The 27,696-nt window shown below is 38.5% G+C and overlaps 1 protein-coding gene across 2 annotated transcripts in view; it reads right to left on the bottom strand.

The window, feature by feature from the left end:
• Positions 1–230: 230 nt before the first annotated feature.
• CPSF6 (cleavage and polyadenylation specific factor 6) overlaps positions 231–27,696 on the bottom strand; it is a 135,886-nt gene continuing 108,420 nt past the window's right edge. For both annotated transcript variants that reach the window (XM_029597222.1, XM_029597221.1), the window contains exon 10: positions 231–10,556. The gene's annotated coding sequence lies outside the window, so the exon portion shown is untranslated. The remainder of the gene's footprint in view (positions 10,557–27,696) is intronic.

A 27,696-nucleotide genomic window follows, 5' to 3' on the forward strand; every position in this document is an offset into this window, starting at 1 on the left:
TGTCTTTCCATATTCATGGCCAGCCTAGCCCATTAAGACCTGAGCCATAAGACAATAAGAGCTTTTTAAGTAACATCTGAAATGGGGTTTTCCTGTGGACATTAACTATGTGTGAAGCATCATGTGTCTCGACAGGTAATGAGAAATGAACTTTGAATCTTGACATCTAATAACCACAGGTCAAAGTGGTCTGTTAAGAGAAAAAAAATAGCACTGAATACACAAACCAGTTTTCTAGAAATGGTAGTTTATTTCTTCAGTACAAGTTTCATATCATGCTCGTTGAATACAGTGTAACTACTGCAGTTTATAAATTCCAGCAGTGGCTGAATAGCAAAAGTGCTAAACATTCACCTAAATGCCAGGAAAAGAAAGATCATTTCAAAGATAAGGGCCAGGAGGGCCCGATTTCCACACTGAGCTACTGACAAACTGAACCCAGTCCAGATTACTGCTAACTCAGGAGACCCAATATTCTTTAACATTTCAAGGGGAAAAATGGTGATCTCATTTAAGCTTGCAGAGAACCCAGGTGTGGTGACAAGACAATACCTTAAATCTCACATGACTTCTTTGGCCTGCTGGTAACAACAAAGAAAAAAATAAAAAAGACAAAACCCTTTTGACTGTCATTCATTTTCAGAAATCATTCTTAGTCCATGTGTAACCACAGAAGTAGACGTTTGTGCTTTACAATTTAACAACAAACATTTAAAGACATTCAAATCTGTCAAAACAGAAAGGAGCCGGCTCTTGATGGTAGTGGGAAGGGACAGACTGAAAGAGACTTTGCCTACTTTGTATACTATAAATGTAAAAATTCAGTTTAACCAAAAAACTGGAGTTTGCCATGAAAGGAAAAGTACTACAGTGAGGTTTTAACTTTTAAAATACTCAAAACAGTGAATGAAATCCTTTGGAGGAAACCCCCCCATTAGTGTTTAACCCACTACATTAACAAGGAAATGACAACTTCTTCAGTATTGCTAAGAGACAATGGGGTGCATTTCTAATAAAGCACACAGGCTCAGAGACACAATATATGACACTGCAGAGAATCAAAGCGGATGTTGCTTTGCTGTGGGGGGGGGAAAAAAAAAGTAAAATCTGATCCATTCCCAGCACATTTTAACTTTAAGACCACCTAAACATATTAGCTGTATATCAGGCAGAAATACAGTTTACATGTAATCTGCTTCTCAGCTATTTTTCACCTTTAAATTAAAGTTACTGTACATTTTCAGATCATTTGTACTTGAATAAATCTCAGCCAGTCTCAGGAACCAGACGTTAAGATGTACCTTCATAACCACAAGTAGGACACAATGCAGAATCAAAATGTTTAGACTCTGAAAGGCAATTCACAATACAAAGTGCCTTGCAAAATAGTCACACCTTTGTGCATTTTTCACATTCTGTCCAAAGTTACAAATTATAATGCATTAGAATTTGTTTCGCTGACCTAAACATATGCTACACTTTCATCATGAAACACACAATAAAGAATAAAAACAATTAAGATTAAAAAAATAAATAAAGTTGTGCTTACAAAAGTCTTCACGCTCCTTGACTCAATTCTCAGTGGAAGCCCTTTTTGCAGCAATAATAGCCATCAGCTATTTAGGGTAGGCATCCACCAAGTTTGCACAGTGGAATAGTGCAGTTTTTGTCCATTCTTCTTGACAGATTTTCTACTGGATTCAGCTCTGGGCTTTGACTGGGCCACTCAAGAGCAGTCACTTTCCATCACTGCTTTTGCTTTGTGCTTGGGATCACTGTCCCACAGAAAATCTAATCTGCAGACAACATGAAAGAGCTGGAGCTTGTCTACCAAAAAGAATGGGCAGAAAGTGCTCCATCCTGCTCTGCAAAGTTGGGAGACGGGGTTATTGCTGCAAAAGGGATTCCCATCAGGTACTGAGACAAAGGGTGCGAAAATTTATGCAATCCAGACTTTTGGGGTTTTATTCTTAATGACTTCTAGAATATTTCTATCACTCTTCTTTCATGACAAATGTGTAGTGTAGATCAGCGAGGCAAATTCTAATGCATTTTGACTTGCATTTTTTAGACAGAAGATTGTGAAAAATCAACAAGGGCTTGAAAGCTTTTGCAAGGCAGCATATTTTAGCATGAAAAGCATAAATGGAGATACCACCATGGCTGAAATTACCCAGGTTAGCTGTAAGAAATGTGTCCTTGAAGTTTACAATATTGAGAACTATGTGGTCTTTGCCTTCAAAGTCTGAAGTTTTACATTTCTGATCCTTCATGGGCATGTAAATCTTGACTCTTTACTATACAAACCAAACACAAAAAAACTGAACAGGATACAGATTGTTAAGGCTGCAAAAAATCATTTGGAAAAAACAAACAAAAAAAAATAATTCAAGAAATAAAGCAAATGTAAGCAGCTATACTGACAAAACTCCATCAACCAAACTCTGTAGCACAAAAAATAAAACACATCTGGTTGCATAATGAGTAAACATTTAAGAACAAGAAAAAAAAAAACCAGAAGTTGACAAATACAACCCCTTCTGCAATTTCCTGGAAGCACCTATGTACAGCAGTGTTTCAACATGCAATTTTATCTAAAGATTTGATTAAGTAATATGCTAACATGTGGAAGGGAAAATAACAGCGCAGATTAGAAACCAAGACACTCATATTCTAATCAGAACATGAATTCTTTAATAAAATCAAATCTAGCCATAACCAGATGCAACATACTTTGTATTCAAATATGTACAAAATCTAGCTCCTTTTCAAGTGTGTGACCTGCCACTGTGGGTGGAATTTTAGGAATGACCTTTTGATCTAGATTGCACAGAATTTTGCAGTAATGTTCAGCTGGAAAACAAAGCATACTAGAATCTCAACTGAGGCACCTAGTATGCCAGAGAGTGAAAAAGAATGGTTTCCAAGAAAATCTGTTTAATTACAACAGGCTGCACAGTTCACACTGTAAAATTATTTTCAGTTTTAATTCTATTACAGTGGAATATATCTAAGGATAGGCAAAAAATGTGACTTCATCATTCACAAACATAGAAAAAAAAACACACACAGGGAACAGCTTTGGAGACTACATGATGAGCCCCACTATCACATAAATACATTTCAAGTTAGTCTTTTTTTCCTTCAAAGTGCCAAAAAGTTCTGGCCACATTTGCCTATCCCTATAGAAATCCTGTGCAAACAGACCAAACCAAACATCTTGGATTTTTAATTTAAGGCATAGTTCAGTTATGAATCTTTGCCAGTTGTAAATACAGAAAAGCTCATTTAACACAGCCCTTACTGTTTACAGATTGAGAAAACACTTCACAGGAACTACCTCAAAACAGTCTTTAAAGCTGCACTTAAAATAAGTTATTAGCCACTTGTTTAGTCACAAAAACAAATACATCTGGGGATGGCAGGCAATAATCCGAAAGTTATTCACCCCCAGTATACCTAAAACCTACTTATAAACATCTTCCCCCAAGATGCCAAAACATAGCAAGAACAGCATCAAATACATTCAGCAAAATGTGAAGGAAGGCCAGCATCTCCGCTCAAAATATTTACCAAAAGCAGCACTGTGCAATGACCATGAACTCATTCTTTCCAATGCAGTCACCTGCACCTAAATTGGCTACTTAAAATCACATTGTCACGCTGACTTTTACCCTCCTTCAGTAAATGTTAAACATGGCAAGGATTTCAATTTGTTGCAAAAAAAAAAATGATACAAGATATTCTCTCTCTTTTCAAAGCCTTTGTGAAGGCATGTGTGTCATCGGTAAAGATAACAAAGTTAAACAATAATACCAATAATAAGAGAAAAGAATAAATGATTAAACACTACCATAGTAAAGGGTGAGGGGGAGAATAAAAGGACATACCTGAACATCTCTATAACAAAAACATCCATTTTCTCTTTCAAACTTTCCAGGCTACTGGATTCAAAAGGCATTTCATTCAACTTTTGTTTTGCTGCTGTGATGCTGCCCTTGGTTCTCCTGCTGTCTCTTGCTCCATGAATTTCAGAATGTAAGCAGGAAAACATTTTAACATTAGGAAGCCAGGTACCACTGAATGCAAACTAGCCTTGGTTCACTGGCAATCACGTGTCAGTCTTGCTCTCACTGTTACCATCAACATCCAACCTCTCGGTAAAGCATATGAGAGAACATGCCAGCAGTAACCCAAAGCTACTGCTGCTGTTAAGGATGATCTGGTCTTGTGACTTTGAAATTCAGGGAGCGAGACTCAGCCAGAGAAAAGACATATCATGACAGTAAAAAAAAATAAAAAATAAAAAATATATATATTTTTTTAAAACATCAAGAATGCGACGTCTTGCATCTTTCTGATGATTCAAAGATGGGCCAACACCAAACCATTATCGGCAAATGCAGTCCTACACCCATGCTGATTACAATAATACCAACTCTAGAAACGGGTGGAAAATAAAGTTTCTGAAGTAATTGGGGACTGCCATTTTTACCCCCGTTTCCTGGGCTCATATTATTGACCCAACAAACCCACAGACAAATTTCTGTATAAAAGGCAGCGTTTAGGAGCATGATTATTTGGCTCATCTTTAAATCTGATAAAACCTCACTATTAAAAGAAAATCTTTCACATGGTCTTTCTGTGGTTATTCTAATGTTAATTTATCCACTCAGTTTACTGATTAGAATTATTCTTTTGAACTACCAATTACTACAATATAAAAACAGAGTGTGTTTCTTTTCTGTAGCTGACAACTGACAGGAATGGTTTTACCTCTGAAATTCCTGTCCTCTTAGCTCTCCCTGCTGGTCTGGACCATAGGCTATGCTGGTGGAATTGCAGGCTTGAGACAGACAAAACCACACAACACCTCATGCAAATCTTTATGGACTGAAGAAACAGCAGCACTGAAAAATTCTTCTATCTGCTTGCCCCTATTTGAAGCACTTTCAAAAAGACAACTGAAGAATATACAGATGCAGGTTCCTGTTTGTTATTTTGATATTGTATGTGTTTGGTTAAGTTCTTTATTTTGTTTCTGTAATATAAAAGGCAAATCAGTTTCAGTGGGCTGCCTTTTGGGATTCCTGGAAGAAACCAAGCCTACATTTTCTTCAGCATGGTGATGGAGATTTGTTTGGAAACTACACGTGTACATTTTTCCGTATTTGAAAAAAGAAAACAACCCCAAAAATGATTGGATCCCTATGAGCTTTTGAATAAAAGCATTGGTTGCCACTTTTGGCAGCATTGGTTCACCGCTGAAGGGAGTGTTGACTGTCAACTTTAGGTTTTTGGGGGGGGGGGGGGGGGGTTTCCCCTACATCTTTTGCCAGGACAGTGAATGTGGCATTTTTTTAAGCTTTGTTTTTAAATCTATGTAGTTTTGAGCAATGTGTTTTTCTGTTTTAATTAAATCTGTGTATGTTTAAGTATTTAACTAATGTTGTTTAGATATTATTTGTGCTTATTTATTAAAATGTTGAATTTAAAATTTATCAAATTTATAAAAATGTTGGCATATTTATTTATTTTTTTTTTTACAATTCATTGCTGTAATGTTTTGGAGTCAGATTTCTTTTGGGTTCACTTGTTGGAAACACAGATTTATAATACCAACCATGCAAAAACTGGAAAGCACATCAACCAGTTAAGAAGGGAGGGCTGGTCCTACTGATGGGAGAACCAACAAGGTAGGAACGTTTCTAATCTACAATGTTCCTCTCCCCGGTTGTTAAAACAAGGAACCATTCCAAACAGAACCCTAGTGGGTGAACAACTGTACAGCAGGAGTTATTCATCTCCTGTGCAGCAGATCTGAAAACTTGTTCAATCTGTTATGCTTCAGGGTATGCAATGAACTACATACTGCTTTACAAACCCGTTCTTTTTCTGCAAAAGATGTAGAAATCGACCTAGTAGAAAATGATCTAATGAGCTCTGCAACCTTTCTACACAGCCTTGTATACCTCCAAAACACAGCCCTTATCTCATCTGGAAAAAGGCTTTGGTGGCTATTACTAATAGCTGATAATATAAGCAATTGTGTCATAAATCCATTTTACCAAATAATACATGAATGCTCCCTTAGCATCCAGTGAATACAATTGTCTCTCTTTTTAACTTTCTGGAGCAGATCATAAAAAGTATAAATTACCTCCTGATTAATGACAACCAGTGGTCAACTTTGCAAAAAAACTGTGCACAGTCTAGCACCACTATCTTGAAAGAGTTGAAGAAATATGCTCTTCTGGCTGAAGAAATGGCAATTAAAAACTAATAGTGGTCCCATCAAAGCATTCAGCATTAAATGAACTGGGAAGCAGATGAACAAATATTGGAACCCATAACTCTGCAACTCTAATAAATGTAATTCTTTTCTATCAACATTCCCCTGCAAAGCTAAAATTGGTTCATGTGCTCTAAATCAGTGGTCTCAAACTGCAATCTTTGAAGTCTACAAACCTTTTGGCTTTCAGACTATCAATAATGAATATGCATGAGATATATTTGAAAACAATGCCTGCAGCTAATATCTCATGCATATTCATTAGGGATAGCCTGAAACCAGACTGGTTTGCAGCCCGAGGATTATAGTTTGATATCCCTGCCCTAAATAGATAGCCCTTCAGGCACACCTGAAAATCCTTTAGGAAAATTCTAAAAAAAAGGGAGGTCTTCATGCCTTTTTTTTTCTGTTCCTCCTGTCATCGATCCAGGCAGACACATTTTTAGAAATTATATTTTTTGTGCAGCAGTTTCCTACTGCTCTTAGGCTTCCAGTCAAATCAGAACTGGACACAATATGCCTTCTCCTGCAATTACCCAGAACATTTCCCCTAGTTTTATAACCATCCCTAGCCTAGGCATTCCAGTTAAGTCTTTGGTCAGAAGCACACTCTGGAACCCAGTACGCGTGCACCCCACTTCTAGCCAGTAGGTGTCAGTATTGGGATTCCACCACCAGCCCAAGAGTCGAAAACCATCTCTACAACATCCCCAGCTAATCCATGGAGAAAACGCCAGATCTGCCACACAGCATTCTCACTGAGCCACCAGGCCGGCCCCATTAAAATATTCTTCCAACTTCCAGGCAATCGGCTAGAGGTGATCTTGGCAGTGGGGATTTTCTTCTAGGTCATCAACCTGCAACCTTTTTAAACTTGCTTCCTTGTCCTTACTGCACATGGAGTGGAAGAAATGGAGGCCATCACTGGCCATGACTTGGGACCTTTTTGTCAGAAAATTACCACAGGACCAGGGACTCAAAGAAGGATCAGACCTTGACTGATAATATTCTCGGATTAAAAAAAAAAAAAAAAAAATATATATATATATATATATATATATATATATAGATGCTGTGCAATTAATAATTCCACCAGTCTCAGCAACTTTGGCCTTTCGGCCAATATAGAATTATAACTTAAGAACATAATATTATTTGTCTGGTTATATCCTCTGTTTCTGTGCACTGATGCCATTAGGTCCATGATAGAAGGTCTCTGCTACGAATATATGGGAAAACTGGTTTTAAAATTTCCATTCTCCATAATCTGGACTCTCGTTTAACCAGTTTGCTGGAAAATTAGCTGCTCTTGGGACACGCACTGCTGAAATGTTGATAATGAATTTTTTTGACAGATTACTGTTTTTGCTGCTGACACCAAAGGTCTGACTCAGTTTTCCCTGTACCTCCTCCCACAACAGCTGGACTATACGTCTGACACAAAGTTGTTTGACCCAATTTTTATATTCTCACAATCTGTTCTTGAAATTCTGACAAGCATCTCTTCTCCATAAATGTGAAAAATATTCTGTTTCCTTGTCCAAACCCCACAGACTGATCTGCTCAACATGTCTTCCAAAAGTGACTTGCATATAGGGTGATATATATATATACACACACACACACACAACTAAACCACTCCTAGGTTTTCCTTCATTTATATTCCTCTTTTGAGACCACTTAACTTACTCAGAGATATAATCTTGAAGTGAAACCCCTCAAAATTCCTGTTACCAAATCACCTTTTCTGCAATTCTGACAAATGCCAATTAACAAACCTAGTCTCAATTTGTTGATACCATCGGCTGCAATTTAAACAAAACACTACCAGAAACAAGCATGTGGCCCATGCAAAGGTCACCAAACGGTAGGAAGGTGAGCAGAGGAGCTTGTGATCACATGGTGACTTCATTCTGAAGGCTCATGAGAGTTGATGTGCTTTTTGTAAGTTTCAAGTCTATAGCTTTAGCAGCAATAGTACAGACTGGGGAGAGAACGTCTTACTGTCACATCAGCTACAGAAATGAAGACACTCTTGAAAATCGTAATACATTGCTCTATGTGAAGAAATATAATAAAGATTTCAATCCATAAACTGAGCAGATACCTAAAAATCACAAAGCAGTTATACTTGTAAACAAGCAACACAAAGGGCTTATTTTTACATGGTGGTTTTCACGAGGACACTTGTACAACAATGTTGAACAGCAGAGAAGTATTTAACTTATTGTGATTTCAATAAAGCACTGTATGCCTTACAGCAGAATATTTACAGAGGTCTGCACTGCAGATCCAGCCTTATGAAAACATTACTTACCTGCTATCCCTTAACTATTTACTATGAACCGCATAGGACTGTATGCAGCCTGCATAAAACTTTCATTCAGTTCATTACAACTGACAGCAAACCTAACATTGTTTTCCTAAATTAAACCCCAGTTGCTTAAAAACAGACACAACATTAATGAAAATAAAAATGAAGTGACTCATTTGATACAACTTACTCAAGTTACAAAATGTTTAAAAGGCAGTTTTTGCTTTGGAACATGGCTAGACATTCGAAATCACTTTGGATAGCAAAACAGTTTGACAAAATGCTCAAGATCTTATGCATAAAGACCCTGGTCATTCACAATTTAAGAAACAGGAAAAGGCCAAGATACATGGATGAATCCAACCTTAACAGCTATGTTTGTATTAAAAAAAACCCAAGAGGTGACAAAACTGAATTCAAAATTCTAACGACAAATTAAATCACCTACATGAGACAATGTATGTACTGACATGATTTCCCATGTGTTCAAAATGTTACATTCTACATTATTAGAGATATGCAGTCTGTAAAACCACCGAGATTTTGAAAACTTAGAATCTCAAAACACAGCTTTTAGTAGCATAAGTTACTGAACAAAGTATCAGAATTATTCACATAAAAATGATTCTGGAGAATTAAGTTACTAAAAGCCAACGTTTTCTTTTACCTTCATTTCCTTTATGGGCAAAAGATAAAAATGATGCGGGGGCAAAATTTGTTTAAAATCTCAATATCAAAAACAAATTAAATTTCATTAGTGCTGGGCAAGTTCCCTATTTAGCACAAACCTCAATTATAATTTTCTTCTGAGCAAATTTGCAAGACCTCGGTGACTTATTGGTTAAATCTACAATTCAATTTGCAAATCAGACTTATGAACACACAAGGTCATGTGCAGCTGAATCCCACAGGGATAAATATTTGAAACAAACGCTTAATTCAGTCACTTTTACACAGCATGCAACTCTTGTTTTTATCCTGTCAAAGGTCTTGAAGAGCCAGACAGGCACAAGTTTAAGACAGGAAGCCCCATCTGTCAGCCTTCCAGTTATTACAAATATTAATGCAAATGCCAGTTTTACAATTTTGCTAAAATTTAAACTGGGTTATGATGCATTGGGCACTTATGCAAGATGAATTTCTCTCCCCCCCCCCCCCCCCATACACACACATAAAAAAACCCCCAAACTAAACAATGACACACAAAACGTTATGGTAATTTTACATACCATTTAGCAAAAATCACGTTACCTACTTGAGGAACTAAAAAACCCCCATGGTACTAAAATATTAGACTCAGTGCACTACTTATTCATGTTAAAATGGAGGGTGAAGTATTTCTTTAGTACCGTATGGATTTCTGAATGAAAGATCACATGGAAAAAAAAAAAGTTACTGCAATGTTATCAAAAGACTAAACTCGTCAAAGTAACATTGTTTTTAAATATTGCTGAACACCAGACTTTCCCTGAGGTGTAAACATCAAATAACTTGAACAGCTTTACACATCAGCCCCATTAAACAGTTTATTACAACACTATATCTACTGCAATCAAAGTGGTGCTGTTTACATACATTATCAGAACATGAACATCTCAACAAGAACAAACTACCGGTACTATAAAAACAAGGAGTTACTTGACTTTTTTTTTTCATTTGCTTGCACATTATAATTGTCAAATGTATTATAACCAGTAATAAAGATGCACAAGCTATAACTTTTAAATCACACAGGTTTTTCTCAAATAAAACAGTTAAGCAACATAAAAAATAAAAGTAGAGCTACTGGTTACCATGTATGCAGATTTGCTTTACTCAGCTCTATTGCTGTTCATTTTATCCATGAATTCCTACAGGTTTCAGTTTAATCACTTGAAGCAAACTGCTGGCCAAGCTCCCTTCTCCGTGCTGCGTAATTCCTCTTCGTCCAAGGTGCTCCTCTTCCTTCAGCTGTAATGTGTCAAAATTTGTGATGTAGATTTTGCTAGGCCCCACAACATAACAGAAAAAAAAACATCGTAAAACTATACATACACAAGTCATTTAACTGCCTAGAACAATGAAGCTAGCACCAACTGCTTGGAGAAACAGCATCTACTTGTCACTCAAAAGTACTGTACACAAAAGCAAAAAGCTAAATGGAGATAAATCCTTTAACCAGTTGAACAACAGATAACTGCATGATTTGTGAGAAAAGTAGCTACTGTTCCTATGAAGGTTGAAAACAATGCAACAGCTATTCCTCCTACAGTCTAACTTGTTCTTTACATTAGGTTTCCAATCAACCTGCGTTACATTTCCTTTATCTATTCTTTCTGCTGTAACAATGAAGCACTTGCAGATTAGGAACGACATGGCAGACTGGCATTTTTCATTTATTATGGACAGAGTATGGTCATTTCTGCAAGCGCAGCAAATTTTATACCTTTGCAAATGTTACAGGCATCACAAAGCAAAATATGGCATTAAAACAATCACAATTAATATGCCAAATGCAACTGAATTCTGAGTTATACCAACACTACCATGGCTGGGCAAGACATTCTGTGGGAAATAAAATAAAGCAGCTCTTTCAACAGCACAGAATGTGCTAGAGAAATCACCAACATGTAAGGAAACCAAACTTTTATGCAGGGAGCACAGAATGAATTAGCTGGGCTACTAGATTTTGGTGTCCACCTTGAGACATCTTACTCAGCCTGTGGAAGTGGGGGGCCTCAGGTTGCAAATGATCCTTGAAAGCAGCAGCTCAGCACAGCCAGAAATGTTCTGAGCTATGTGATGTTTTCTTTTAATCTTGTCATATAACTGGGTGAAAAAGTCTTAAAGACCCCCCAGAGTCTCCTTGCCGCACTCTCTCTCTCTCTCCCGGAGAGCAGGAGACCACAAACAGGCAGCTATGTAGGGCACAGGAGGTGAAACCCAAGGTTAACACCATTCTGATGTACTTTCATTTCAGTAATAAAATTAATACTTTTCTCCTGAAATGTATATAGTGCTCCTAAGTTCTGTATGCTCCTAGCTACAAGGTTTCATATAGCTCTCACAGCATTTCTAGCTGGCTTAAACTGCTGCTTCTCAGAGACACGATATCCCTTCTAAAAACAAGAAAACCCTCAGAATCCCCCTTTATTAGCCAAGCTTTTCCACCAACTCTATTACTTTCATTTAATTTGTTTTTATAATCACAATCCCAGTTTGCATGTTCACTTAATACAGAAGTCTTGGCTGTAATACAAACAGATCACTCAAAAAATGTACAGTTATTTCTCCCTAATATCTGAAATGCTATCACTGCAGGATTACTGGGATTTTTTATTTTTTTAAGAAGCAGAGAAGCATAGTGTCCCTTCTGAGATTAGACAAAACACATTTAAGAACATAAATTAACATAAGGAAAATAATTTCCTAATTAACCTAGTTTTTATGTAGTACCAACTCCCTGAATACAGAAAACACCACTTTAGCACAAGTGACTGTGCAAGCTTCACCATACTAAAACTACTTCAGTACTGGGATGGTGAGCTCCAGTGCTGCGGGCTGGGCGGTTTCAAAATTCCCATAATGAATATTCATGACACATTTCCATACATTTCAGCAATGAACTGGATTAATTTGCATAATTTAGCCATCCCTGAAAAGCAGAGCTGTTGGCACTTGAGAACTATAATTTGCCATGCCTGCACCATACAAGCTTTATGAAATGCCCAATACAATGATTGTTTGCTAATAAACACAGTTTTATCTTTCATACAACTGCGCCGATTCCAGACCACAAACCAAATTTCAAAAGGTAGGGTATTAAATTGATCACTAATTTGACCACTAAAGTAGGCACAAAACAGGCCTTTATTACACAAGTATCATCCAGAATAAGTCACTGCCAACACAGTGCCAAGGAATAGGGGGATCAAAAAATAGGTTCCATTAAAGGGTCATGGCCCCTTTTAGGCATCTCAGCTGAATATCCATCTGAACAAAATTAATATACCACCACATATTCTGGATCCTTTGACAGAAATCTTTACCAACTCAGGAAAAAATAGCTTACTAACATTTAGGAAATCCTAGCAATAGTGGAGGTAACTCTGGGCTCATTAAATACATTGCAACAGCATTACATTTATAGAGTTGTACATTATAGTTCACATTAATACACTGAAACAAGGAAAAGTTAATTGGTTTTTAATATTAACTTTGATCACGTAAAATCATTTTTTTTCTTTCATAATGGATATAAATTCAACTTATCTTATTGTAAGCTTTTCGAGAACAATATACATCAATAAAGGCACTGGGAACACAATTGCTCTCAATATGAAACACAACAATCTCTTAGGGATATAGGAACAAGGTTAGCACTCCAATACATTTACAAAATTACCCTGAGAAAGGATGACAATAAAGGAGCTTGCTGCAGAAGAGCACTGCTCCGAGGTTTACTCTCACTTGTCAATTTGAATAATCGCAATTAACATTACATGCACTCAGAACTGAAAACTTGAGGGGAAAAATGTCATACAGATTACATTCAAAGTTCAGATTCTATAACCCAGGGGTGACGAACTCCAGTTCTCTAGGGTCACAAACTGACCTGGGTTTTCCGGATATCTACAACGAATATGCATGAGACAGGAATTGCACGCACTGCCCCCACTGTATGAAAATTTACCTCATGCACATTTATTACAGATAACCTGAAAACCAGACCTGTCTGTAGCTCGAGGACTAGAATTTTCCCCCCCTTGCTATAAACTAATGAAATACAAGCCATTTTGTAAGTTTGACTGCTCGATGCTTGGCTGTGAAATAGAAAAGCAGCTATTTTAATAGGAATTAAGCCCATAAAAATTAGCATACAACTAAAACAATATTTTGCATTTTGCAGAACTAAGCATGAGAATCCCTTTTATTTTCTCCAGATAAGGGCAGGGCAGAGCATAGTAGGTAATATGGTACATGACCCTGCAGGAAATGGAAACCAACAACAGCAGACAGAGAAGGCACATTCCCTAGAGAGCCAAACTTCCAATTTTATTTGGCAAGAATACTTATGCCAAGGGGTAAAGTGTCCCTTTAATTACAAAGCACGTACCCTTAATATTCAAGTTTTACACTTTTTATATACAACTTCACAGCTATAATAACAAAGTTGTCATACATATGTCATTTAAAAATAAGCTTAGAGCATGCTTTGATTCACATACACAAAGCACTACAGCTCAAACAGCTAATAATTTTATAAAAACTTACACCAAGGGATTTTCCTGTTTACTTCTAATATTTAAGTCTCTAATAATGCCACACAGTTAGTATGCCAAGTTGCTGTTTTGCAAAACTAAATGTTAAAATTTTACAAAATTATACCTATATGCAGACTCTCAATATCAGTGTCTAAAGCAATATACAAAAGTCAGTATAATATAAAGCAACTCACATCTTGAAACTTTTTATGCCTTTCGGCAGTTTTAGCTTTCAAATTACAACTGGGCAGAAAAAAGCATGTCTAAACTGTATATTACTTTGTAAGAGAAAGCACCATCAAAATCATTTTATCATTCATTCCAGTGAATACAAATGGTTTTGAAATACAGAAAACGCTATACTTTAGTAAGATCATTCATCATTACTAATTATATCAAATCTCTAAGATTCTTTACACAGAATAGTTTAATCACTACTCAAAGCCAGTTTGCTCACCGTAATTAGCGTTTTCTGTAAATAGCAGGATGAATTAATTACATATGGGCAACATCATCTGGCAGCTCCGAACAGTCTCATCTCTCCAAGCTAGTCCAGCTTTGAGATCTACTCAACATATGCAGAAGTTCCTGCATGGGCATTGCCTTGTGAGCCTCCTCAGTCTATATCATACCTAAATCTAGCTAGGTAGTCGACTCTCCAGGGAGGCTGGTGAGTATTCCATGGCTAATTCATCCTATCTACAGAAAACAGCATTTACGGTGAACAAACTTGATTTTTCTATTGATAAGCGAGCTGAATTTGTCATTACATGTGGGAAGTTCTAAGATGAGGGTTGCAGCAGAGTGATTTCTGAACAAGCAACCTGGACCCCCACCATGGAGAGATTACTGTGACTACACAAAACTGCTTGTCTTGAGAGGTTGTCCAGACAGTAATGGGATGTAAAGGTGTGAAATGATGACCAAGTTGTAGCTTTGCAAATGTCCTCAAGGGGCACTTTTCTAAGATGAACAACAATAGACGCCAAGCTCTGACTTGAGCTTCGACAAGAGTCTGATCTGCAATTCTGTTAACGTGTAACAGTGCTAAAAAGCATTCCACTATCTAAGGAGACAAGGTACATTTTGCAACTGTGATGCCAAGTCTGTTAGCATCATATGTGATGAATAATTGTGAAGCCTGGTGATGTGACCAACTTCTACTCTCATTCTAGGCAGACTCTTTATAATCTCAGGTATGAAGGGCTCTTTCTCCTTCATAGACATGAGGTCTCGGGGAAAAAAAAGTAGATGGTACAATGGATTGATTAATTGATATGGAAAGCCAAGACAACCTTTGGTAGAAATTTTGGGTGGGTGAGAACGACTATCTGATCATAAAAGCATTGCATGTATGGTGTATAACGGACATGAGTTTGGAATTTGTGGATTCTTGTAGCTGAGGTAACCGTGAATAAGAACAATTGATACAGTTTTCCATTCTGCTCCAATGCAAACAGGTCAACTGACAGTCAACCCTCTAAGTCAAATTGTTTGTTGGCTGATAACTGTCACAAAGACCACTCGTACAGTCCAGGCGATCTTCCAACTTGTTGGAGATTCCTGGAAGATAGGTGGCTTGTAGGATAGGCTGTCTGGTTGCACACTCCCATATCTTGAATTCTTCCTTGCAGAGATGCAATGATTATGTGCCTTCCCATTTCTGACAAAAAAACATAGCAACCTAGTTGTCTTGTTTGAATTAAGATGATCTTCCTTCAAGGAAGATGCATGAATGATAAGAGTGTATCTGATTACCCTTAATTCTAGCATACTGATGAGAAAGTGACTCTCCATGCAAGACAAGGTGTCCTGGGATAGAATGATCCTATGTGAGTACACCCTTTCAAGGAGATGGCTGTAGCTAACAAGACTTGATGAGGAAGAGTGCGAAGCGGCATGCATCCTGAAGCATACAGGGGTTTTATCACCAGCATAAATCTCCTCAGAAACTGGACACAAGGTTGATAATAGTTGGTTCAGCTGATCCCATTAACAGCAGAGACCTCAGCGTAAACAACAGATAAAGGCGGGTCAGTGAGAGCACATGCAATGGCTGCCACCATATGACCTGATAAATAATTTCATTTTCTAAGCAGACATTAGATTTGAGTTCTTGATATTGACCAGAAAGTCCAAATTTTGTAGAAGACTTTCTTGTGTAAGGAAAGCAATGCTCATTCTCGAGAGCTCGCTGTGATTAGCCAGTCGTACAGGTATGGGAAAACCTGAATCCCCTGGCAACGCAGGTGCGCAGCTATCACTGAAAGGCATTTGATAAGAGACTCTCGGAGCTGCCAATAAGGCAAATAGGAGTACCTTGTATTGGCAAGCAGGAAGAATCCACCTTTAAGCAAAGGCAGCACACCAATGGGAAGGATGGATGAGTAGATGAGAATATGCATCCTTCAGATCTAGAGCGCACATCCATACATGCTTTTGGATGTAAGGGCGAATCATGCTGAGGGAATTCAGTTTGAATTCCTCTCAAAGTAGATGTTTGTTCAAGGGTCTCAGAACCAGAAGGGGTCTCAATCCTTCTGATTTCTTGAGGTTGAGAAAATAATGGGAATAGACACCCTATCCATGCTGGGATGCAGGGACTGTCATATCTTTTGTTAGTGAAGAAGCAATTGCATTTCTTGCGAAGCTGCACCAAGTGAGACAAATATGGATCAAGACTCATGCAGTGTGGAAGGTATAGTCGCCAGGAGAAATGCAAACTGCATCCAGAGTCCAAGATTTGGAAGACCTAGAGGACCTTGGCTATCTGGTGCCACACCTCCAAGATTTGGATCTTGTCTTCATCAGAATGGAGTTCAGATGGATGAAAAACTGATCCCAGGTTTATGCTGGGTCTGCTGTGTAGTCTTAGGCGGATGGCGCTCATGCTGTCAGGGTTTGACCAGATGTGGTTATAGACAGTGGGCCAGAAGAGGCAGTAGGCGATACTGCTGAAAAAGGCCAGAATTGATGCCTGTGAAAGTACAACCGTATCCAAGTGAAGTTGGTCCTCGGACCTCTACATTCCATTTCTTAATATTTCAAAGACACCAGGTAGTTCTGGTGACTTCTCATGGACATCATCTCAGAAGCTACTCGCCCTGAGCCACGCCATACACCAAGCTCCAATTGAAACTGAGGAGACGCATGTAATAGAGTCGAAACATTTGTAGATAAAATGGAGAAAGTGACAAATGCACCTTTATGCCTTCAAAAGAAGTTGTGAGTATAAGATCCTTCTTTCACAGGTTTTTGAAAAGCCTACAGATTTGGAATACAGGCATGAGGATATTGCACTATATAGATATGGTGAGTAGAGATATGAGCAGAAAGCATACTGGAGCTGGAATCTCTAATTGGAAGCCTTCCGCTATCAACTTACGAATGAGGGCTGTGGTAATGCATATCCTGCTTCAACAGCAGGGGAGAAGAAAAACTGATACTTCACGCATATCCAGCATGGCTCTCTGCTTCAACGGCAGGGGAGATGAAAAATTGATACTACAAGCATATCCAGCATAGCTCCCTGCTTCAACGGCAGGGGAGAAGAAAAACAACCAATAAGGGCTGAATGGCACGGTCTGGGTAAAACAGATGGGCATGGGTGTAGCTTGCTTATTGCGGCGGTTACTTCCCCTACTACCCATAACTAATCAAGCTTGATATTTCACTTGGTTGCAGCTCCATCACTGCTCTCTACATTAATGGTGGGGGTGGAAGGGAAATAGAACCAAAGAGCTAAGAGAAACAGATAAGTATGAGAAAAAAATGTGAAGCTTGCTGGGCAGACTGGATGGGCCGTTTGGTCTTCTTCTGCCGTCATTTCTATGTTTCTATGTTTCATAATTGGAAAGGGCAAAGGTAAGATGACCCCTTCAGCAGTTAACCTAGAGTAGCTTGCTTACAGCTGTGTAGGTAATGCAACTTGATAATTTTGGTTCAGGGCTCAGTGCATCAAATGCTTCCATGGAGTGTAGAGTGAGGATAACTTTGCCTATGCATGAATCAGTTGCATTAAAGTGATTGGCTTCAAATGGGGAATCATGCTTGTTTTGTGCTGTGTATTGATGGGCCTTTAGGTTGGTGGGCCAATGTATTGAAAGATGTGTAGTGTATATCATACATACATAGTGCACCATGTGTCAAGTGCACTGGTTCATCATGCACTGCATCATACCTTGAGTGTGCTGATGCCGACATGTTTTTTTCAATGCAGGGTGATTATAATCACTCAATCCCGTGGCTTTGATTTGGGCCAATGGGTGAATCTTTGAGGAGCTCATGCTCATGACCAGGTAAGGCAGACAATGCTGACCTGTGGGAGGAAGAGGATCTACTGCAGTTTCTGAGAAACTTATGCATTTCCTCTATGCAGTGCACCCTGGAGTGTTCAGAATGTGGAGACATCTATTCACAGGCATAACAGTTTGCATGGTCATGGTCAGAGCAAAACAGGATAATAATTGGCGAGGGACATCACCTTACCAAAGATGCAGAACTTGACCCACTCATTGTGGGCTTCTTCTTGTGGGTCATTTTGAAGTGCCAAATGTTTGGGTTATTTTCTAGCACTGAAAAAAACCTAACAACTAAAAGTAGGAAAACCAAAGAAAATTAAAAAAAAAATCTTTTAAAGGATTTTGAACAAATATTTGCAGAGAGAGAGAGTACAAGTCTGTGCTGTACTCGGACAAAAAAAATGACCACGCGGGAACTCCCACTCATGCTCAGTAGAGCTCAAGTCTGTTCAGTGCCGATAGATGACATCACCCACATGTAACAGCTAATTCATCCTGCTTTTCAATGAAAAATGTCTACTAGATGGTGGTAATTTAACAATAGATTAGTGCTGTAAGTTATATAATGATACAGCTAATTCATACAGGAAATAGTTACAAATATGTAGTACATACAGGAAAGGGGTTAAAACAACAACAAAAAAAAACTGATGTGATCACTAAGGCAGTCTCCAAACAGTACCAAGGAATAGGGAATCAAAAAATAGTCTCCATTTAAGGATCATGGTACCCTTTTATAAAGTCATAATCTCAAATGAATAAGCCAAGTGAACAAAATTAAAATAGCACCACACATTTATGTTGCCTCCTTTCTTCACTAGTAAAAATATGGTCAAATTTAATGAGGTGATTTTTTTTTTTTAAATTATTCTGATTCCACAGAATTAGGAATAATTTGTAATCTTTTAAGCATATGAACATAAGACATATCACATAAAATTGCTAGCTGTTTCAAGTAGCAAAAGCCACAGCTGATTACCTGGATATTTTCAGAATTACAAATTATGAAATACAGAAAGTTCTTACTTTTAAACTCTCTCTTAGTGTAGAGCTGTACATCTTGTTCTCGCAAAGTTTGAGAGAATGTAGTGAGATTGGGTAGTCTTGCCCATTTCACATCATATTATGAGTAAACATTACATAGATCAGTGTCTGTCACCCTCCCCAGGATATATTCATAATGTAAATTAGAAGGCCTGCAGTGGTCTGTGCAGACACAGAACACACAAAACAGCAGTGGGAAAATGATATTAAATAAGGATTATAGTCCTGAAAAACAAAACTCATGTTTTAAGTTTGCACTGGAAAATGCAAGTATTAGGTTCATCTCCCTCCAAGCTATGTGGTGACAGAGGGTAACATTCCCAGCACTACTAGGCTGATGCATTGGTAAGAGGAGCATCTAGTGAGAAGCTCCCCACAGTGAGCGAGCGTGTGTGTGTGTGTGGTGGAAATGGAAAACATGGTGTGAAAAAGAACAAACAGGGTGAGAAAGGAACATCATGATAAAATTCTGCCTGCACTTGGCTTTTAGCATGCTGATTCATAAGCAAACTCCAAACAGTTTGTGAAATCCTGACATTTTACACTAGGTATTTCTCATCTACAAACTATCATAGTCATGTTCCCTGAAGTATCTGCTAAGACAAAACATTTTTCTATATCCTAAACCAGAGAATTTGAAATGATTTAGATAATGCTGGGGGGGCGTAACAGGAAATTCCTAGGTTACATATGTATCTGCCTCATATTTAGTTTTTACAACAGTACTTACCTACCTTCGTTTAACCCTTAAATCTGTTGTGACGTTCAACCTAACTGAATGAATCAGCTATTGCAACCACCACTAATCACGGAAAAAAACAAACCAGAGATTCACCCTGAACTCCAGTCTCCTCCACAGAAGATTATACCAAAGGCAAACCAATGCCCAACATTACAAAAACTTGTTAATTGAGGAAGTGTTTATTAATTTTAGTGCTTTTGCAAAACATCTTCAATCTGTGGTTTTTGTTAATAGATGAATGCCATCTATGATACACTAAATTAGCCATTGGGAAATTTTCAAAGGAAATATGCGTGTTAATGTAACATACTATCGTAGCACTTTTCAAAAGCCATTTGTGCGCTTAAAGTGCACTTATACGGGTAAAGCCTCCGGACAATTCAATGGCATACATTGTAGCAATCTTCAAAAGCCCACTTACCCGGGTAAAGTGCATTTACACATGTAAAGATCCTGTTTTAAACGTACAAATGCTTTATCAGGCCCTGTGTATTATCTAATAGAATGGACAATATCAAATTAAAGGGAAACTGCATCTTTAAACCAAAGACACAGTAACTGTTTCAAAATGTCATAGGGATGACCCTTGTATTTTGTGTGTTTTTGTCAGTTGTATGTGCTGAAAAGTAAATGTGAACAGTTATGTCTAGTGAAAAGCCCTGCAAAGCCTTCACAGCTTGCAGTGTTAGTGATCATCCTTCTGCTTCCCTGATGCTCAGCCTCCAAGTACCAGATTAAACATGAACATTATCCAGTGCTAACAGAACAGCTCTAGCATTGCAAGGCTCGTTAATGGCTACATGCCAGCTTTATTAACATTCCCTTTACTGGCACAGCTTTTCTCCTCTCACAGCTAAACCACTCTTAAACGCAGGGGCCAAGCCTAAGATACACTGAATGCATATTTGTCTTAACACAAAGGGTCCCTGAACTATTTTAATTCACCTTTCCTTAAATAGTAGAATATCTTTTGTAAACAGATTCTGACATGATTGGCTGAATTAGTGTACGCTGCATAGCGTGTGTTAAGCAAAATATTGTGTTTGATCTTCAAGTAATCTCTCAGAATGGACCAATGTATCAATACTCTGCAAACACCATCTGACTTAACTGCTTGAAAGTTTGTCTCTTCTATTTTGTTATACAAAATGGGAAAATACCACCTCGAACCCCCCCCCCCAACACACACAAAAATCTTCGCTTATTGGCAAGTCATGACTTGTCTGGGTTAAAGGTGTTAAATTTTGCCTCAGCCCTTTCACTGCAGAAGGAAATTGACATCCATCTACTCTGCAACTATCACTTGAATTATAATTTGAGGAGTTACTAGTTTTCACATTTTCTAGAAAGCAAACGTGATGCATCCCAATTATAAATACTTAAGCAAATTTGATTTTAGATTTGTTTACATTAACATAATTTCATCTAAAACTGGATTTCTCAAGATACAAACATCTAATCTTAGGTTATCATTTAAGCAATTTGAATGCCTTACAGAAACAGCGAAAAACTACAGCTGTGTAAAAACACAAAAATTAAATTAACATACATAGTGGGATGGAGATGGTTCATAGGAGTAATGCAAATTCTTTAACAAGACTTCTTTTTTTTTAACAATTAAAATTGTAGTCCAAATGTTTTGCAGAAAAACTACATTTTCAAATGACAATGAGCAAAACTGGTCCAGTCTAAAAGGAGTGGCACCAAGAGATGTGAAAAAGCAGCTACACAAACAGTCAAAAGCACTGGACTGATAACTACAGTGTGAGTCCCATAAATAAATGCTAGGTACATCTCCAGTCACAGCTATAGAGTTTTCAAAGGGACGGCAGTAATAATCAGCTCACCCCGAGAGCAACATCTGCTCTAAACATATTTGGGGTAGTGTTTTTCAATGGTCATTATGCTACCAAAGGATTCAGAAGGACATGTGCTGTTTTACGTTCTGCAGTCACTGAGTGAATCTGGGCCATCTTGTTACCAGATTGTAACATTTTACTATTTCATGAAGCCCTCTCAAGTCGTGCAGGAGGAGGCTGCACCAAGAGCTGTTGACTGTTAGTGGTAGGATATGATTCTTAAAAGGGGCTGCTGTTGCATAAGCCTTGGAAGGAAAGTTAAGCAAAAACCTCTTCTGCTTTTAACAAAAATAGTCAATTTGCCTTTTTCTTCATTGCAAAACTCAGTTTCTGTTTTACCCAATTCAAACACATACAATGTAATACTTAATTCCCCTCCAAGAAAAACAAAAAAACAAACATGGTATTTTGGTAGCAAATAGAATCCACATTTGACAGTTTTAAAAATTTCCTCAGTAAAATACTAAACCAAGGCGCTGCAGTTTACACTTTATTACTGAACTCTGGGGCGTTATAGGATAGCCCAGGTTGTTTTGATTCCAGTATTTCTTTTTAAGGTAGCATAAACCTAAGCATAAGAGTTGGACTAGTATGAACCCTTGGTACAATTAAATGATGCCACAGGGATATATCCACCCTGCAAATCCCACACACATATGAAGGGCAACAGTGCTAAAATTATTTTGAGGGGGTAATTTTTTTTAAACAGCCTGCATAAATCTGAAGGCAATTACCCACATACTTTGCACCAGTTTTAAAAAGAAAAGCATGCGTGTACTTGTCCTTTTGAAAATTATCCTACCAAAACTCTCCACACACAATTACACTTGCTGATCTGTGTGTAGGATGTTTTGGGAAAAAGCACGTGCATATGTGCCTATTCCCGTCCTCCCGCTGGGTAAATGTACGTGCATACAGGCTACTTGGGGAGTTTACCGGTATCAATTTTTTGCAGGCAAAAAACCCATTTTACTTGCGGAAATGCCTAATGACCCTCCCAGTGATTATGCTGAGCCGGGTGGGGGGAGTACAGGGGGAAACTAGTAAAACAGACTGCCAGCTTTGACTGTACAAGCAAGACCTTTTTGGGGGCTTCAAGTTGATAAGATGAAATCCCTTTCAAAAGAGAGTCTGACTTGTACTGTAGGCTGCAGCCGTGGTTCCCCAAACGTGTTCCTGAGGGACCCCCAGCCAATCAGGTTTTCAGGATATCTGCAATGAATATGCATGAGATAAATTTGCATGCAAAACCTCCCCCAGGACATGTTTTGGAACCTCTGAAGTAAGGGATGTAAGTCGCCTCATTCCATATGTCCCCGTTCACAGCCCTGAACTCATTCTGTTTAGGATAGTCAGGAATCATCTGCTGCTATTCAGTGGTGATTTGGCTGTGTTGCAGTGTTTTGAAGCAAGATTTCAGCTCAGTGGGTTGGACAACAGATCACATTGTTTTGGTGACCTGGCACTGCAATTTTTAGGCGAGAAACATCTGTACACTGTTGTTTAGGAGAGAAATGAATAGTCCTGTAAGAGGCAGCATGCACTATCCTTGCTGTAGGATCTTCAGAGGAAATTAAAAATTTTGCTTAGTAGCTTGAGAAGAGGAGAACTGTATGTTACAAACAATAAAAACACAGGCCAACATGCTAAACTACAAGAGAACACATACATAACTTGACAAATACAACTTTAGTGCAGCTTTCTTATGCCAATCTCTGCCAGTTTTGTATTTCAAATTAATGAAAATCAGTGTGAAAAAAATCCATGACTAAGAGCTTGATTTACTAAACTTTTTTTTTTTATCTTAGAGAATGGAAAAAAAAGCCTTAATAAAGCAGGTCCTAAATTAGATATCAAACTTAGGCCAGGTTAACAAAAAATGTGAAATTTCTCAAATTAAGTTCTAAAAACTGAAACATCAATTTACATCAATTAGCTTAAACAGATCATTAAGGCACCAAAATTTACAGTAAACTACAATGGTCAAATATGTGTAAAGTATTTAATAAGTCATGAAACTTTCTGGCTCCCTTTCCATTACAACAGAGGAATAAAGTGTGGCAAACAATCAACTGATCGATACAGCTCACAATAAACTTTTAATTAATGCATACAATCACAGGTGTGTCATGAAATGTTATTTTAGATATTTAGGTATACATTCATGGAAAAATGGTACACACGGCCGTGTTTCGCATCAGGGGCTGCGTCAGGGGGACCTCAACTTCTGAGAATCAAGGGCAGCTCATTGCTAGAGATCGTGAATTGATTGTATGCAGTTGAGGAAATCTGTAAGATTTACTGAGCCAAAACTCTGAACTATTCAGACTGCCAGTACATTAAGACTTTTGCAATAAGTTTAGCTTCAAGCAATCGTGCACCTAAATTAAAGATCATTCTTTCCTCTGACCAAGTACCCTTTCGATAGCTCCGTGGGCGGGTTCGCCCTACCCGCGGCTATGACTGACTGACGGGCTGATACAGTACAGTGCGCTCAGCATTTAGACGCGCGTTTTGGACGCGCTATTACCCCTTATTCAGTAAGGGGTAATAGCGCGTCCAAAACGCACGTCCAACCCCCCCGAACCTAAAAGCGCCCGCAACATGCAAATGCATGTTGATGGCCCTATTAGGTATTCCTGCGCGATTCAGTAAGTAAAATGTGCAGCCAAGCCGCACATTTTACTTTAAGAAATTAGCGCCTACCCAAAAGGTAGGCGTTAATTCCTGCTGGCGCCGGGGAAGTGCACAGAAAAGCAGTAAAAACTGCTTTTCTGTGCACCGGCTGACTTAATATCATGGCGAGATTAAGTCGGAGGTCCCGAAAGTTGAAAAAAGTTTAAAAAAAAAAATGTAAAATGGGCCCGCGGCTCGAAAACCGGACGCTCAATTCCGAACCCGTGGCTGTCAGCGGGCTCGAGAACAGACGCCGGCAAAATTGAGCGTCTGCTGACAGCCGCCGCTCCTGTCAAAAAAGAGGCGCTAGGGACGCGCTAATTAAAATACATTTAAATACTGTATCGCTCGCACAGGAGAGTGGCCTGCGCTCGCCCGCTCTCCTGCGTTTTTATTGTTATCGGCCCGTGAGTGAGCAATTCCCATGGACCTTCTGTGATACGCTTCTTTGAATAGTTCAGAGTTTTGGCTCAGTAAATCTTACAGATTTTCTCAACTGCATACAATCAGTTCACGATCTCTAGCATTGTGTTGCCCTTGATTCTCAGAAGTTGTGGTCCCCCTGATGCAGCCCCTCCTTGTGAGTACCATTTTTCCATGAATGTATATCTAAGTATCTAAAATAACATTTCATGACACACCACCTGTGACTGTATGCATTAATTAAAAGTTTATTGTGAGCTCTATTGACCAGTTGATTGCTTGCCACACATTATTCCTCTGCTGTGTATTTAATATATGTGTGTGCTGTTTACACTGCCTCTTTTGCATGCTTTCCCTTTCCATTACAACATATTGTAGGATGGTGCCATGGGCATAACACCATTTTAAGTTAAAATCACATCTGAACATAAGATCTTTCTGTTCAAAATCCTTTAAACACTTTGGGTATCTGAAACATTTTCAACAAAGCAGATTTCACCATAGCAACCCAAAACAATGCTAAGCTGCTCTCTACAGGGGTTCCTAGTATCTGAGCAGTGGTAGTGAAACACTGCCATCTTGTATACAAACAAGTTTGGCTATTCGAGCACAGTGCTGCTCGCGCAATACAATGAGGATGTTCCTCAGAAGGCGGATTTGTCTAAGGCCAGGAATCCTGAATGTAGTGTGGAGGTGATACATTCTGGACTCACAGTAGTAGCACTGGAAATTGGTTTCTGTGACAGGGTGATACTGGGGATGTGATGGTTGGGTGAAAGTCAGGGGCACAGATGTCAAAAGAGTCTCTCCATTTACCCATATAACCAACAACCCACTTCCGTAAGTAATTACAGGTCAGATATTTGGCTCTGCCAAATTCACTTACTTCAAAACAGACTACAAAAGCACTCCACTGTCCCTGCCTTTTTCTACAGCCCCGTTTACTTCATATATATATATATATATATATGTATGTATATCAGTCACTCAAATGTCCTGTTAGAGAACGTCTGCTCTTCTAATTCAGCTGACAAGTCTGTTCATCTGTTTCACAAACTAATTACATATTCACAACCATAGCAGAAGTTAAAGCAGCAGTGGTATGCTGTATATAATCCAAAAGTTTCCCTCACGGTGGAGGCCGAGACTAACAGGAAAACTGCACATTGATATAGTGAGATGCTCAACTTTCACAGGGCTCCCGTCTACTTTCTCTTGGTCAGCTGCTGCATAAACCACCTGAGCATTTTAGCAGATTTTGGTTTTTTCACTGTTAAGCAGATTAGGAATAATGATGGGACCTATAAGAAGCACAACTCTAGATCAACACTGCAAGCCACAGGAACTCATTGTGAAGATCTCAGGATGCTTTTAGCCTGTCCCTTGGATGCGGAGCATATTCAAAACTGCCAACTCAACAATCAGGCCATTCAAGACAAACATTTTCAGTTATATGAATTAAATGTACTTTAACAAAATTAAACTACATTAATTGTCAAGAGCTAATTAAAATTACAATTTTATACAGTATATTTAAAAGTCCCAGAAGGATGGATTATACAATTGTATTAAATTCTCCATACAGTAGGGTAGAAGGGCACTTTTTCCTTCCTTTGGCAATTATCTGCAGTATTGGTACTGTAAAGAATCTCCTCCATATGCTTAAGTCTTTTATTCACATTGTGAAATGACTTAACAAAAATGAAACTAGAGAAACACCACATTATGTAGACACACATGCTGGTGATAAACACATCTATCTAATAGGATTTTCAACACTGAATTTGTACTGGTCTGAGAACATCAGACAGATTTTAACATTTTCAGGCATATCAACATGGTTTTTCTTTTATATGAGTCATGTCAGTCCAAAGAGATCTCCAGAAAATGACAAACACTGAAATACATGCACCTTATATCACACCAAATTAATACTTTATGCATCAGTACACTGTCTGTGAAGTTTAATACATAAAACATGATTTCTAAAGTTCTTAAGTGTATTTGAAAGGCATTTTCAGCCTAAATAAAAAGCGCATCTTGGAAATGCAATTTCTGCTCATGATAGTGCAGGGATGAACACAATTGGTTCAGCTGGAGATCTGTGTATATAGAGGATTACATGCAAGCACATCATGATGTCTGTGTCTCTCTCTCTTCTTTTTTTTTTTTTTTAATTAACCAAAACAATTCTGCTCTGCTTCCAGTGCAGTAGGAACCGGGGCTGGAATCTGGCACCATGAGCCTTCATTTGCAAACCCCAGGATTTTTCTCCAATTTTATATTCAGCTATCCTACCCTCCATCCCAAGCTAACTAGTCTAGGCCATTCTAACAATGGTTCTGGACTGAGGTCCTACACTAGCGCCCCCTCTAAACACTCCTCCCTCCCATGGGGGGGAATATGAACATTGCCATATCATCCCCAGCTCCAGACAACTAGGGCAACGAAAGACATGATTCTGGGATGGAACTAGGGACCTTCTACATAGCAGTGCACAGCACCTGCCACCCAAACCACTGGCCAGACCCAAGTCTCCTTTTATAAGAGACTCAGCAAGGAATCTGTAGCTGTTCTGCTCCTACATCTGTTCTCTACCATCCAAATCATTTTCTCCCCAATGGCAAGTATGCATGCAACAAGCTTTAGTCACAACAGTGCTGTGATCAACACAATGTACACATAAGCAGGCAATTCTAGGATTTATATGTCTGCTAGACATGACCAGCATATCAAGGAAACCACAAGATAGCCCACATTTACTTGGCTGAAATACTTTACAAACAAATGATCTTACATGTA

The sequence above is a fragment of the Rhinatrema bivittatum genome, chromosome 4, assembly GCF_901001135.1.
Source record: "Rhinatrema bivittatum chromosome 4, aRhiBiv1.1, whole genome shotgun sequence".
In the NCBI taxonomy this organism is placed as follows: domain Eukaryota; kingdom Metazoa; phylum Chordata; class Amphibia; order Gymnophiona; family Rhinatrematidae; genus Rhinatrema; species Rhinatrema bivittatum.